The sequence below is a fragment of the Tyto alba genome, unplaced genomic scaffold, assembly GCF_018691265.1.
Source record: "Tyto alba isolate M040663 unplaced genomic scaffold, T.alba_DEE_v4.0 Super-Scaffold_45, whole genome shotgun sequence".
NCBI classification, from domain to species: Eukaryota; Metazoa; Chordata; class Aves; order Strigiformes; family Tytonidae; genus Tyto; species Tyto alba.
In genome coordinates this window covers 8,744,342-8,760,346 of record NW_024881321.1, presented here as the reverse complement: position 1 = coordinate 8,760,346, position 16,005 = coordinate 8,744,342, and the positions used below count along the sequence as shown (strand labels likewise).

The 16,005-nt window shown below is 36.1% G+C and overlaps 1 long non-coding RNA gene across 5 annotated transcripts in view; it reads left to right on the top strand.

Annotated features, from left to right (window-relative positions):
- LOC116961820 overlaps nucleotides 1-16,005 on the top strand; it is a 76,716-nt gene that overhangs the window by 1,496 nt on the left and 59,215 nt on the right. For all 5 annotated transcript variants that reach the window (XR_004407169.2, XR_004407167.2, XR_004407166.2 and 2 more), the window contains exons 2-3: nucleotides 156-259; nucleotides 2,944-3,074. This is a non-coding gene — a long non-coding RNA (uncharacterized LOC116961820). The remainder of the gene's footprint in view (nucleotides 1-155; nucleotides 260-2,943; nucleotides 3,075-16,005) is intronic.

Sequence of the window (16,005 nt, the reverse complement as noted above, 5' to 3'; positions counted from 1 at the left end):
GTCCACAATGAAGTCAATACATTTGAGGGCACTCTGCAGTTTGTAAAACAAGTACTCGGGACTCAGAATTAAGGGGAAAACTATATAACCCTTTATCCAAGTAACTGGAGTCTTTGCTTGTTAAATCTACCTTTTTTTTATCAAACATCTTGCAGCTTACGACATCCCATTGATACCAACGGCATGCATGGCATACTTAGAGGAAAAATAAAATCTGAATCACTATCACTAGATCCTCAAACCTGTGACTGACTACCAGGTAATGACCGTAAATGAAACGCTTACCCTACAAGTCACTGTGGTTTTTAGTGCTAACTTCGACAGAGCTACTTTTTAATGCTCGTTTTCAGGTATGGCTGATTATTATCAGTTTCTAATGATTTATTGGAAATCATATATTGACATCTTTAAAAACTGTGGCTCTTAAACCCGGTAGAGACTCAGGTGCCTAACTGGAAAAAGCCAGATAAAAAATTATGCCTGCATATGAGTATATACCTCTGCCAGACTGATGTTTGTTACATCAGACAGTTTATAACAACAAAATGGCATTTATTGATTTTAATCCACCTGTGCAAGTAATGAATATTTTATTTGTTTGATGATTTTACAGTATATCTAAAATGCTTTTTCTGTCAAATTTGTAGCACACACTACATATTTGATAGCTTAGACTGGCTTCATAATTTTCTATGCATTCATTGGGAAATTGCTGTATTTTTCACATAGAAAAGTCAGGAATAAATTGTATGAAGGTAATGCGAATGAGTGCCAATAATACCTATATGCTGTTCCACATCACTGTGTATTTAATACGTAGTGTGTATTTATTGGAAAAAAACTGAAACAAAAACAAAATTAAAAAAATGCTTATTACCAGGTTGGTGAGAAAGCAGTACTGCAGAGAGGCTAATACATAGACAAAATATAAATCCTTGATGATAGGAATACACATATATAAGGCTTACACTACCTGACAGATCAAGAAAACACATTAAATACAATGTATAGGAGAAGCTTAGCAAAGGACCAAAGTCCAATATAACAGACCTAACAATAACCCGTATACAGAGGGGTTAAATTTTGCTTCGGAAAACTACTTTTTGTTTCTTGAAATGTTTGTTCATTGGAAACTGTGGACTGACATCAGTCAGAATAACAGATAGTAACAGGACACATCTCAAAACCAACTTCTTAAAAAATGCTGATTAATCATGAACATAATACAACAGTATTCAGACTTTTTCAGGGAACTGTTCAGAACAAAATCTAATAGTTTATTTTTCTATCCCCAGCAAAGACAGGTAAACCACTCCACTTTCAAAAAAAAAAAAAAGGAAATAAATAAGAAATATCCCCAATCAGAAGTGTTGAAATGAAGATCTTTAGTCTCAGCATGGAGGGTACTTAAGCATAGCACAAAAGTCTCAGAACAAATATCCCTAAACAAATAAAAGAAAACAGGAAGGCAAGGGAAAGATCAATATAGTTAAATGTCAAGGTTCAGTATTTAAGTTATCTGAGCCTAAAATGTGTCATTGGGAAAGCCCAAATCCAATCATCTTGAAAACAACAGAAAGAAGTAAAATTAGAAAAGCCAAGGAAGGAATTGGAAGAACAAAGAATCCGTATATAAAAGAATTAATTACCTGTTAAAAACTAAACATATACTTTACCAATATGAGGAAGCCATGACAGAACTGGCAGGCCTATTAGTTTTGTCCAGCTATAAAAGAAAAACTATTGCAGAGAAATTAAATTTCTGTACTCTAGTACTCATAGCAAATGAAGACATTTCCTCCGGTCACCTTTTTTTCAGTAGCAAGGATGAGATGTGGGTGTGTACTGAGTTGTCAACAGAGAGATTCTTAAAGCATGTAACTAAATGGTAGTCATCAAGAGTTTTTACAGAATCTGAAAATGAAGTAAATGGACTGTTAAAAACATGCAGTCATTAAGATCAGTTACTATGTGTGAAGATTAAGAGGTACAAAATCTGTTTGTCTTTTAAAAGGACTGAAAGGGTGATCAAAGAATTATGGCGTGGCAAGCTCTACTTTTAGTGCTAGGAAAATTAGTTAAAATTACTATTAAAAATAGAAATTATATGGCACCTGGAGAAATGCAAGAGAAGTATACTGTCCAGCAGCACAGTTAAATCAACAGAAAACTTTCCACTGATTTGATTCATCCCATAATAGCGAGGTAGCACAAGTTATTCAGATTCAAAGGACATTTCTTCTGTTTATTAGTATTGTTTCAAAGTAGCAAGAGAACAATAGATAAGATTACTTTTGGCACTGTAGTTAAGCAGTTTTATGTCAATTTAAATGTGAGTGCACACCAGCAAGACACGCAGAAGAGAGGATAGCTGCTGAGAAAGGGAACAAGAAGTAGCAGTGCAGCAGGTAAAGGCAAGAAAAGGTAAGTGCCTGCCAATGATGTTAGTGGACTAATGGCAGGACAGGAGCCAAAGAGAGAGAGAAATAGGAAAAGTGTGCTGACGTGTGGCATAGGGCTATTTAAAAAGACTTCAGGCAAAGGGAGTTAGTAGAAGATAAGCCTGAGATTGTTACTGAAACAGTTGAGACCTACTTCTTCTGTCTAGCTGGGAAGTATTACATTTACAGTTGTACCTGTGTCATTTTGGAAACAAACAAACACAAAGATTCATTAGGCTTACGGAAAGGGTGACTTGTTAGGCCACAGATAAGTGGCTTAGGACTTGAATTCTCATGCCTCTTTTCGGGCATGTTATCTAATGACTGTTTAGTACAGAATACAGAAACATTTTTTTTTTTTTTTTTTTTTATCACAGTGAAAGCAGGACACACTGAGATCAAGCCCAGCGTGTTTCAAACAGATTATGATTTCTTAATGATTTAAAAAAATAAAGCAATTTATTTAAGAGCAGTCGAGCTAATGAAAACTGGTTTCCTACAGGTGTGTCTTTAATTTTCTCACTGCCACTACTACCAGCTTCCTCTTGTTTCTTCAGCGATGGTTACCCTGCAGATGTGAGTGGCTGGCTGAGAGGGACGTGCTGCTGGGACAGGCAGCAACTGCCTGGGAAGGTACAATGGCTACTTTTCCTTCTTTCAGTTAGGGTATCAGTTTGTCTCCCATACATATTCACCAACTGGAATGCAATTTAAACTATGATCACCTTCGAAAGATCTACCCCACTTGCAAATTTGATTGAAATTGTCCGGTAGGTCACAAAATTACTGGGCAGAATGACGGAGAGACAGAGAGATGCTCGGGTAAGGGTCAAGTGGGCTGTTTGTTTACTTGCATAGTCTCCTTTAAAGAAACCTAGAACATGAAAAATTAAAACATCTGAGCCATTTTATTATAACATGACCCTAATCCTGGGGGTATGATATGGCACAGTAACATGATCATATGATATGACTTGGCATGTTGTCATAATGCATGCACCAATATTAACAGTAAGATAGGAATATACTGTGTACATATAGACATCAGATTTCATAACATAGAATAGAAAATATTTACATTTTCAAATAAATAAAGAAAAGAATGTTCTGAAGGATTTAGAAACTTCTCTGAAGCAAATATTTTATGGATTTTTCTTAAACCCAGAATTTTTTTTTATGGTAAATTTCATTAAACCCTATAGAGATGAGCAGTATGTTTTGTTTCACTGAATAATGAAGTACTTTGCTGATGAAAATCTGTTTTGTGAATTGTGACAAATTTATTAGAGATTAGAGCACATGAACGCTTTATTATTATAATGATTTAAATATTTGTTTAGAAATTTATAAACATCATTGAAATTTATTAAATACTTGGTTTAGTAGATGGTGTTTAGTTTGTCTGTAGTTACTGTAGGTTAATGTCTCCTATGTCCTTTAAAGGTTATGTGGCAGGACAGGACTGGTGCTTGTCTTCTTGTTCCCCTCAGGGTTTAGGCTGCGCTCTGGAAATGGGCAAGATTCTGCCTTCCCTGAGAATGCGCAAGTGAAGAAATTTACAGAGGTGCAGGATAAAGAGGGAGAAGGAGGAAGGGGAAAAAATAATAATACTAAAAAAGGACAAGAGTGAGCAGAAACTCTGGAAAGTGCTGAGAAAAGCAGGGAGAAGAACTGCTATTCAAGTCACAGAGGGGAAGGAAGGAAAATGTTCTCTTGGGCCGGTGGAGGGGACCGTACATAATCCTCTGCAACCCTGCAGAGCTGCCGGACTGGGGCCGTGCATGGAGAGGCAGAGCCGCCGTCTCACAGCAGCATGAGCCAGGGGATGTTCATCTACCCTTTTCTATTCTGTCCCACTTCGTATGTTTTATGAAACTTTGTTTTGGAGTTAAATCTGATTTCTGGGGTTTAAAACATTTCTGGGGGCGCTGGTAGTGCTTGCTTTAAGGAAAAGGTAGAAGCAGATCCAACTCAGAGATCTGGCTAAGTGACATACATTGTGCAGATAGATGTACTGGTAGAGTACTGATAGAGGACAAAACTGGAGAAGCCAAAATGAAAGTAACATTTCAAGAAGAACATATCTGATGATATGAAAAGTCAAGAAAGTCAAAGAAAATGAGAGCCCTGACAAAAGTCTTGACAAATGCATTTCATGAGTGTAGTCTAGGGGCAAAAGCATGTGCTGCATGGAGCTGTAAGAAAGATGCTCTACCAAGTAGACTTTAAGATTATGCTCAGAGGGGTTATGTATAGAATGAATCTTTTTCCTCCTCTTCATTAAAAACATCAAACAAAAAGACTAAATAAATAAGAGCTGACAGAGTCTGAGGAAGCAACTGAGTATTTCTCATGGTTTTTATGTAGGGATGTCCCTAAAAAATTAAGATATTATATTAAGTAATAATACTATTAATAATTAAATGGGAAATAATGAATCATTAACAGTATATTATGAATCAATAATAAAAATGAAATTAAAAGTAAAAATTTTAAGTTAAAATAAAAAATTATAAATTATTTAGTTTTCACTTTAAAATGTATAAAATTATCAATTTCTAAAAAAGAAATGAAAATAAAAATAATAATTTAATATTATTAATTAAAATTAATTATTTGCAGTTCACTGAATTCTCAGTATGATGTGTCAATGCCCCTCCTTTAAGAAGAAACTAACTTCACCTTCTAAGTTTCAATATTATTGAGAGTAGGCAGGTATTCTTGTTGAATCAAGTTGAATCTCTAGCTAACACAGCAGAGTCAATAATTTTTTTAACTGGAACATCGCAGGCTTCCCACATTTCACACCTTCAAGCTGCAGGAGGTTTGAGTCACTTGTTCAAAACATTTTCCTAAATTTTAAGCATCATGGTATTGCTTCTTATGAAATGGTAGGTTTTTGTTGTTCGCTCTCTTCTAGTATTTCAGTGTTACAGTTGCTTCAGAGCTAATGTTTACTGGCAATAGCCAAGGAATTGTGGTAGAGTTCAACACATCCCTTTTTCCTCTCAAAGCACTACTTACTTAGAGGTTGAAGGCTGCAACATCTATCAGACGGGTCAGCAATTTGCTTGAGAAGGCAAGACCAATGGCTGTGGAAATTCAGAGCTGGTGCTGCCACCTCCAAGTAGTGGCAGGAAGCAGAGGATTGAGGAAGACTCCAAAATATTTTTTTATGTAAAATACTGCATATTCCTGAGCCACAGAAATTCACCTCTGCCAGTATTCTTACAGTTAACACCCCAGGTGTGATGAAGATATCATGATCTTTGAAACTTTTTTTTTCCAAGTGCATTGGTTAGTTTCCTGGAGAAAATAAGCCTGAAATGCAAAGTAATCTGTATGTATAAATTTGCAGGAGATAAATTCCTACTGGAAACAAAACCAAAAATAACAACAACAAAAAGAAAGGAATTAAGCCAGCTTTCTGATTGTCAGTTATTTCCATATTTTCATCATTTTAGTTTTTCTAAGTTAGCATTTTGCACCCACTGACAAAATTGAAGACTCTCCCTAGGGTTTATGAAATTTCTTATACATTGCATACTAAAGATTCTACAAGCTAAATTTGCCTGTTACGCAACCCTTTTGTTTCCAAAGTATTCCCTTATTCAGTTATGCAGTTAGTAGCTCTACTTTAAACATGAATGATTGCAACACTGTAAACAATTCTGTTGCTAAATCTGGCAGAGAAATGGAAACCCATTTACTCTCTCCTCACTGCAATTTCATAAGATTAGAAAGAAAGAAAAAAAAAAAAAAAAAGCAAACAAAAAAACAGGTAATGAAACTGTCTCTATTCTCCACCCCAAAAGACCAGGGACACAACTAGGAATAAATAATGGTGATAAAAAAATCTGTTGAGTCAAAGTGTCAGATTTGTATGGTTACCTTTTAAAAGGGAGCAACATCTTTAGACTTTCTGTAGGTGAAACCTTTCTTCGCTAGCTTACACATCTATTTGAAACCAACCATTCAGTTTTGTTCCTGCTAACCCTTTTCATTTGTATACTCCTGTGTGAGCTCCAACATAAACAAGACTCGTAAACAGCAGAGTATAGATAAGCTTTCAAAATGTTATGTGGCATTTTACCCACATATCTGTCAAGTAAAAGGTTAGAATCTTCACTTTTTAAAGAAAAACATACCAATTAGCAGCAAGGCAAGGCTGTCTAAAGCATGAGGTTTTCAAAGTTTGACACATCTGTAGATGCAACACAAACCCTTTATTCATATGAAGGTCCCTCGTATTTTCTGGTGGCGAGTGAGGATCCAGGGAGGGCCCTACCTCTGATGAATTTGCAAGCGCTCACAGGAATTACAAAATCAGGCTCTTTGCCTGATGTGTCTAGTGTAGCTACAGCCGGATAAAGGGGTAGCAGATGGTTGCTTTGCCTTGTTTGCCTACCAAATTGAGGCCTCAATACTGGTTGCAGTGGCATAATCACCAAATAGGGTTGTCAGACGCTCTTATCCCCAGCATGCGGGAAAACGAGGGAGACTTGAGGGCTTGCTTGCTGGCATGGGCTGGTGGGACTGCAGGTCACAGCAGAAGCTGGAGAGCGATGACAGCAGCCTGTGTAGGGCCACCGGCCCCTGTCCTGATGGGGCATCGGCAGCCAGTGCTCAGGGACATGCGGGGCTTTGGCTCCATCCCCTCAACACATTGGCTGTCTGAGATAAGCTGACCCGACAGTTGCCTGCCAGCACAGGGCAGTAGGAGTTTGTACCCCCCTTAGAGCCAGGGGCGAGCAAGAGAGGAAATTATGTTTCTAAAAGTCCTAATTCCCTTCTCCATGTGCTCCTGGGATGGTGCTGCTCTGCATCCCCTCTATCTGTAGGCAAACTGCTGTCTTACAGTCTTGTCATAAGTGATTAGTCAGAATCCAGTGCTATAAAAAACCCAGCACCAAATGTAAAGTGCAAAATTAATGTTTGGAAAATCCTATAACCTGCTACAAAAACAAAAACAGATCCTAAAATTAAAATATGAGATACTGTATCCTTGAGACCACTAAAAAAGCTTAGTGAATGTATCTGTCTTTATGAAAGACATTTTAAGGAGGCTTGATTTTTTAAAATTGAGAAGTGTCCATGTCCTGGAAATTAGGCCCTTTAAGTCATCTTATCAATGAGTACATAAAATCACTTGTTACTATGAAAATCTTTACAAAAAAGAGTACATATTGTTGGATTACCTATGTAAAAAATAGAGAAAGAAAGAGAAACAGAAAAAAATCTCACGCAAATATAAATCCCAGTTAACATTTCTATTGTTAAGTTTTATCTGTTAGGCACCAAAATAGTTTTTTTTTATTTTTATACAGGAAAGTGTATTAATGGCTGCTGCCCTGAGGAATTTATAGTGTCAATAAATTAGCATAAATGAATTGCTACAATTTTCTGTTTTATTGTAATATCTTAAATTGTTAGCAGACTTAACAGCTTTACATACAGCTAGAGATAACATCTGAATTGCAAATAAATCACTACAAAATATATGTTGCAGACAGTTTTTCTTTAATGTGCGCAGTCATTAAGTATTTAAATGGCTAACTTCTGCCATTTGCCTCTTCCACTAAATGTGTCCACTGTAGTGTGTAAAGGGGAGTGTACTATATTAAGATAGGTAATATCTTAAATTAAGATTTGGTTTATAGTACAGGTGTTTAATTTTTATCTAATGAGTAAGTTACATTACTAAAATAGGATAGTTATTTTAAATAGATGTATTCAGATGTAAGGAATATTTAATTGATTTTTATCCTTTTTTTTGTTACTTCTGTATCTCTTAATAACTAGTTCCTGTCTAACGTGTAGTAACTCCTATTAAACCTAAATTAAATGCTTTTTGGAGGACTGCTATTTAAAGTTTTACCGAAGAAGTAAAATTTACTTTTTAATTAACTACTTCATTTACAAGCCAAATTAAGGGTATGTAAACATCTCTGGGGCACAAGAACATGCCATTTCATTAGGGTGAGTGATGACTTGGCATCAGGTATATCCTAATTTCTATAATGGCGAGGCCATACACCCTCCTTGCATGGGAAGCTCCGGCTGACAGGCTGCTGCAGTGCAACTGCTCTGTAACCCTGGCTGCCACCTGACGCGTGAGAGCATGAAGCCTGTTTTAGGGTGTATCAGTCAAGTTCAGTATCTCACTGTTATCTGAAGGTGCTTAATGATTCAGCATCTCAAAAAGACTGAGTCCTTTGTGAAGACTGTCGTTGTCAATTTTGCTTTTTTGTCCCAGTAGAACAGTCTGCCATAAATAAAGTTTACCTGAGAGAAGGACAGACGCGGTACAGTGGAATGGAATCCTACGAGAAGCAGTGGTCATTTTACACCTCCGAGAGTTTCTGCTTTAGGTGCGAGGCTCTTCTCTTTACTTAAATTGCTTTAATGGAGATACATAGCAAAATTTATATGTAGGTAACTTTAATAGACAAATCAGCTCGTACTTTTCTCTTTGAATCAGGGATGGCAGAACAAAATTAAAATAGATTAATATGTACTACTTGGTACACTAATATTAGATGTTCTCATGCTACAGTTATGAATGTCTGTCAAAAACCTGTATATTGGAGAAGACCACATAAGACCAAAAGAAAGATAAAATCACTGCTAATATGTAGTATCAGGGACCGAAGCTGTGTGAAATATATTAGGTCACCAAAACGTCTGAATTCAGTCATTATTGAGCTCTTATTACAAGACATAATCATACAGAAAACTGCTGAAGAAGTGCATTTTAAATTGCTTTGCTATTTTCTTCTCTAAGAGAAAGTGGCGTTCCTGATCATTGTCTCTGATCTTTAAAGTCTGTAGTCAGGTTAGTATAGCATTCACTTCCTCAGCAGACCTAAACTGTCTCTACCATATTAGGGCTATAATTCTGATTCTGCTGTCTTGCAGAACATTACCGGGTAGCTGTCTGTTGAGTTTTCCTACTAAAGGCTCATCAAGGCACAGCCAAATTTTAGCCTTCACCTACATGATCTGGTTGTCATTTGCCCTATGTGATGCAAAAGTCCCCAAGCAACTGAAGTTACAGAGAAACACGTTTAATTATTTAATGAACTTTGAATCACAACTTCAGGCTTTTTTTTTTTTTGGTTGGGGTTTTTTAACCAATTAATGAGGAAAATTCAAAATTTTAGCTTGTGACTATTCTTAAGCATTTCATATAGGCAGCTCTTTCATTTACAGACTTTATGGAAAAGCGTTCACAACCAAAGGCCATTGTTTATTGTCTTGTAGTAAACAGCAACTGCCTCAAACAACTGGCTACAGTACCCTGGGAATGGGGCCCAAACCTCTGAAAAGCTACTTATCATACAGTAAGTGCATAAAAGAAAAATTGTAAAAAATACAGAGTAGATTCACAGGAGGATTTTGAAAGACCTCAAAGAGACCAAATTGTCGTCTATGCAGTCTATCTTAAAGAGTTTAAAATAAGAAATAATACAGAGTTACAGCTGGGAGACCTAAGCAATAAAATGTCCACATACACAAAGGGTATAGCCTCTACTAAGAAACTTAAGTTCATTTGGAGATTAATATCTAATCTCTTTATTCTGTTTGCTGAAAGTATTCTTTTTCAGTATGCACATTTAGAGTTGAAGCTGTGGATGCTTTCTGGCAGATTCTAATACAAACGTTCTCCTTCCAGGACCAAAAAGAAAAATTACAATAGTGTTAGCACCTGATCACATAAAGGGAACAAAGATGGTTAATAAGCAGGGAAAGATTAATACTTCAGGGTTCTTTCTGTTCTGTATGACTGGCATGAATTTAAAATTACTAAATCACTTTATAGTCAGCTATAGTATAACCAAGGCCTAACTCTTACCCTACTGAACAGAACAAATTCTGATTGGGTTTATGAGGCCTTTTCTGGTTTTAAGCATATCTATGTAATTAAATAGGAAGAAAAAGATGATAAAAACATATGCTTTTTACTTTTTGTGGGGTGAATAGCAGGTGTCAAGACTAACAGTATTGCAGCTAACATGCAACAGGGCAATTATTTGGAATACTGACCTGCAGAATAAACAGTATTGAGGTTTTGTCACCCTTTCTAAATGCCACAGAGCTGAAAATCACACAGGGACAATTTTGGAATGTTAAATGGAAAGATGTTTCCACAACAACAAGGAAACTGAGACCCATGAGCTAGAAAACAGTGATGACTATTGGCAGATCCTAAACAAAGGCATATAACTTTTTATTTGCTTGTTTGTTTTTTGTTTTTTTTTTGTTTGTTTGTTTGTTTGTTTGTTTGTTTTGTTTTTGGTTTTTTTTTAAGTAAAAATATCAGCATCACTTTACATTATTGCTTCTGTCCATACAACACTTTTTGCAAAAGCATAAATGAGAATTCACTTCCAATTATACATTGTTTATTTGCAGTCAAATAAACAACTCTAAGTAATTTGCATTGAATAGATGTGTTCTATTCATTAGAAAGGAAAGTCTAGGAGACAGATAGCCAGATTTAAACATGGGGAATTATCTTCATCCTTCTGAAATCAGATAGAATTTTGCCGTTGATTACCATGGCAGCAAAAGTACACACTGTGATACTGCAGATAGGGTTTTTTATCTTAATATAGGTGAGCACAATAATTATTTAGTTTGTAGTAAATATTTTATAACTTTTCTACTGTACCATCCAGAGTAAAACTATCACAGTAAAAGGTAATGTAAATTATTTAAAATTAAATATGTAAATATACTTGGCTGCCACACTGAAATATTGCTCTAATTTGTTTCAGAGATATGCTGAAAAAAAAAAAAGTAGTCTGTTCCAGTGGATTTTGATTTTATATTTATTTTCAAATAAGATACTTTAAATCAAAATATTTAGACATTGATTATCAACACTGACTCACTAGCACCACAAAGTGGAGAGTAGAGAGTCCCTGTTTCATTTTTACTAGGACCAGTGCAATCACACCTGACATTAACAGGTGTGATTGAATTTAACAAGATGTGTTTTAATTGTAGATGTAAATGTTTCTAGCATTGTTGCTGTATTTCAAAGACAGAATTATAAGCAAATTTCTATCACCATTCTTAGAGTGGATAGATGAAGAATTGGCATGCATAATAGTCTACATCTCCAGATGTGTGGAGTATATGTCACAAATAATGTGAAAGCATGTTTGAATTTAGGCAGCTAGTGAACAGTGTAACATGTTAAGCTCTCAAGCAGATTAATTTCTATATCACTTTGTGATGACACATTTTTATCTCTTTTGCTGTTTCAATTACTTTGATAAATTGGGGAGGGGGATTGTTTTCCCACAGTAGCATCAGATACAAAAAATTTTAGTGGATTTTTTTTTTTCTCACCTAACTCATCTACATGTTGCAGTTTAAGAAGCATACTGCTAATCAATCAAGTTAATTACATATCAAGATGCAAACCTTGTGTGGCCGGGCTTTGTTTTTGTTATTATTTGTTTTAGATCTTCTGTTATTTATTTTCGTAGATAAACTAAAAGAAATGTATCTCATACACCCCATTTTCTTTAGAAAGAGTTACTAATTTGCTGCTGCAAGTTTTTTGCTTCCATTTCCCACTGCTTCTGTTCATAAAACTGAAATCAGCTACCCTCAGATGCTTCTGATATTATATCATCAGTGGTAAAGATTTACAGACATTAATTTAACTGACAATATATTACAGAATCTTGTTGCCTAATAGCTGAATTACGGGAAAGATTTGTATAATCAACAAGCTGAAGTTCCCCTTGACTGAGGGAACTCCTGGGAATAAAAGGTTCTGTTGTGTCTATGGCTTTTTTTCCTTTCTCAAATTTTCTTTTTTTCTGAGAGAAGAGAGATCAAACTGCTACCATAAATTTTTTCCCAACATTTTTAATTGATGTAAGCCTTGCCTATGATTTCTTCCCATGATCTACTTTCCTCTGTTGTTTTACAGGTGTACCAACCTTTCTGCAGTAGGAGCTGATTGGTTGAAAGGCAACATATTTCAGAATTAACTGTGGCTCAAGACTCTTGAGAAAGTCACAGAGCTCATAGCATGCTGTCAGGGGTCTTGTCTTAATGAGAATCAAAAGTATGCTTTAGTCCATGATAAAGTCCAAGCTGTGGTTTAAATATGTATCAGCTGGTTGAGGTCAGCCTTCAAAGAAAAGGCAATCTGGTGAGGGAATCAAATTTGTCAAGTGTATCTGACTCACACATAGTAACTACTATTCCTTTTCATTTGCTGTAGTATAAATCTGGAGGAAAAGAGAATTGGAGACATTTCTGTTGTTTAGTTAGTCCAAATATATTGAAATGCTACTTTGTGTGTTTATTTATGGTGTGTTGCAAAATAACAGAGAAAATTTCATAATTATTATTTCTTCAACATTGTTATTCCTGCAACTTCATAAATGCCTTCTGTTTTCAAAAACAAGACTCTTGCCCCAAAGCACTCATAACCAAGTTTGCACAGAATGTGTAAAGAGACCTAAAAGAGGAAAGTGAGGTTCGTTGGCACGATAGATCTGAGAGGATATTTTAGGCACTGAAAATAGCTTTGGGAATAGAAATAGGAAGTCATGCATGAGATATGGATACACACAGTAGGCAGGACTGTATCTGAGCCAGGAAAGAGTAAGGACTCAGTCCAGTGGTAGGCTAAGGCAGACTCTTGCAAAACCTTAAAATTGCAGAGGAGAAATTTGACCTTGTAGTGTAATGAGACAAAAAACCACCTGAGGGACTGAGACATGACTTGACATGGTCAGAGTGGTGAACAAGAAAGATAACCTTGGCTGCAGTGTTTGTAGTGCACTGAAGGAGGGAGATTAGAGGGAGAAGGTCTAAGAGGTCACAGCAGGTGAGAGATAATGAAAGCATGGAGCAGGGAGAAAAAAAAAAAAAGTGAATAAGTGAAGATACTGTAGATGGAGAAGAGATATGATTTGGCCAAGCAGCCAAAATTTGGACATTTAAAAGTTGATGATTATGTTAAAAAAATGTATTCAAGGCTTCTGCTGTGTTTATTTACTGTTATAGTGGCATGCTGCAGCCAACTTGCTGTGGTAAAAGTCACAAAGCTATCTAGATCATCTATATCTTTATCTGTCTCTACACATTCACAAAATAGATAGCTATATGAATATTTTGACCATAGAGAATCGGTATGGAAATCAGGTGACACGGGTTTATTTTGCTGACTCTACCACTGATTGTCCTTTTGATCTTGGACAGTTTATTACAGTTTGCTGTGCTACAGTTTCTCCATCTGTAAAACAATGAAAGCAGTTATTTCCTTTCTTTGTATATCTATAGTCAAAAAATGTGTAATTACTGTTCAGTGGACTTAGAATTCTTTGTAGAGCTCAGTTAGAAGATCCCCCTGGTCCATCAGGCCATCCCACATGGACACCTTCACAACCACCACTGGGATGCCATCGTCCCTTTGTAGTGGCAGCATGCCAGTTCCAGGTACTGGTGTGGGTCCAGATGTGTTTGCAGTTGCAAGAAAGTTGAAAATGTGCCCAAGTAGGTAGTTTTGACTGGAGGTGTGAGAGCTCAGTTGCGTCTGAAGCCATCATAACCAAAATATATTTAAAGACACAGTTCACTTTGGGGTTTATGCATGTCTTTGAAACATGTGCTATCGAAAGACAGTGGTTGTATTCTTCCCTGAGAATGCTTCATTCAACTTGCCAAAGGGCTTTTTAAAATATTGGTAAAATAAGACATAAAGCAGACAAAATACTTGTTTGGAATTTCAGCTAGGAGTACCAGTATATTAGCAGTGTCCCAATTCTAGTTCAGAAAACCACAAACAACAAAATATCATGCCATAGAAGACAGAAAAAAAATTGTAGCTGATAGATTAGCCATAGGCCTCAGAAGAAAGAGCACCTCAGCAGTAAACACAGACATAATAATGACTATAATTTTTGCTAAATCACTGAGTTAGACTTTTCACTGATAAGAAAACAAAACAAAAGAAGGATGGAAGCTGGTAAAGGATATTCTTTCCTCCGAGACACTCTTGCCTAAACAGTCATCTTTGTACTGCTGGTGCTGAAACTAAGATCCCACGATCATGAGGAAGAGGGAGGAGGTCCTTCACGGTAGTGCTGAAGGTGGTTATAGCTGCCAGTTTTTCCCCAGCTGAAATTCTGAATTAGTCAGAATTACTGTGGAGGTAATTTCTGTGGCTCATTCCTCCTGGGTTTCTTCCTGTAAGCTACGGGTATAGAAACCTGTTTGCAGTGGCTGCTGTGCAGATTAGTCAATATTTAGAAAAAAAAAAAATATATAATTAGAGATTAATAGCATTTAAAATATTAACTGCACATTAAAAGAATGGACCAGTATATTATATGTTTTGTGTTTACTGTAGGAAAGCATGTTGTTGAAAAACAATGGAATAATTTTCTTAGAGAGCAGAAAATCCTTAGAGGGATAAATTCAGGAACACATCTTCCCAGTGTAGTAAAGGAATACGTAATACAGAAAAAAAAAAAAAATCTGTTGAATATTTAGGATACACTTTTTAACTTTCTAAATTAAATTGTTGCCATTTGCTGCTGAGACAATTAGCAGGTGTCAGTTAGAAGACACAATAGATTATGTACCCAATTACTTTCTCTTTTCAGACAACAGTTTGCAGTCACAAGAACGTGTGGGGAGATTTAATCAAAGATTAGAACTTTTTAATTAAATAGGGCCGTATGTGACTAGTCATTTGACATTAATTACTATTTTAGTTGGATTCCTTTTGATTTGTAAAAGGCCCTGAGCACTACAAAAATTATGTCACATCATAGAAACTGCTGATTATTAAAACAAAAAGTTTTCTTCATCAGCCCACCACTCTCCTGAAAAAGAAACATAATTTCAAAAGTGAAACGGCTGCCTTAGAGAAGGAGACCAGTGAGTTTTAAAAGCAAAATAGCAGATGGTACTGCAACTGACTCCCCTTAGAAGGGACAGTCTGAAAGCACTTAATTGTAATGATTGATAATGTCTTCTGTCAATGCTCAGCAAAACTTTCAAGGGGCTAAACAGCTGGCATGAGGTTCATTTGGAGTTTTAACTAGTTGACTACCCTTTGGGGTGTCTTAAAGCTAACTAGCATCACTGATATTAATAGAGGACATCAATCAAAATGAAACGCTGTAGCAGAAACTGATCCGAGACTTCAAGTAATATTTTAATTTGTTGGCCTACCGAGAGGAGGATAAATGTTAACCGTGTCCTTGTGTGATAGCTTTAAATTCAAGTCCAATGGTGGCATCAGTGTTTGCGAGTGATTCTTTTTTGAGTTTTGCTTTTTCATACACTTCACTTATTCAGAGTAAAGTGGAAGCAGTGACAATGAAAATCCTTATCTGAATAGCCTGCAGAAAGAAAAGGGAAAAAAAGAGAAGGATATAAAGGGAGCAGGAATAATTCTTAGCTCATGTAAAGATTAGAGGTGAACTTCACACAAACACACACTTGGAGTCATTGTGCTTTTTGTGGTGAACTTTTAGAGACATTTGAGCGGCAGGGGGATATGTCTGTCTGAAGGTGAATT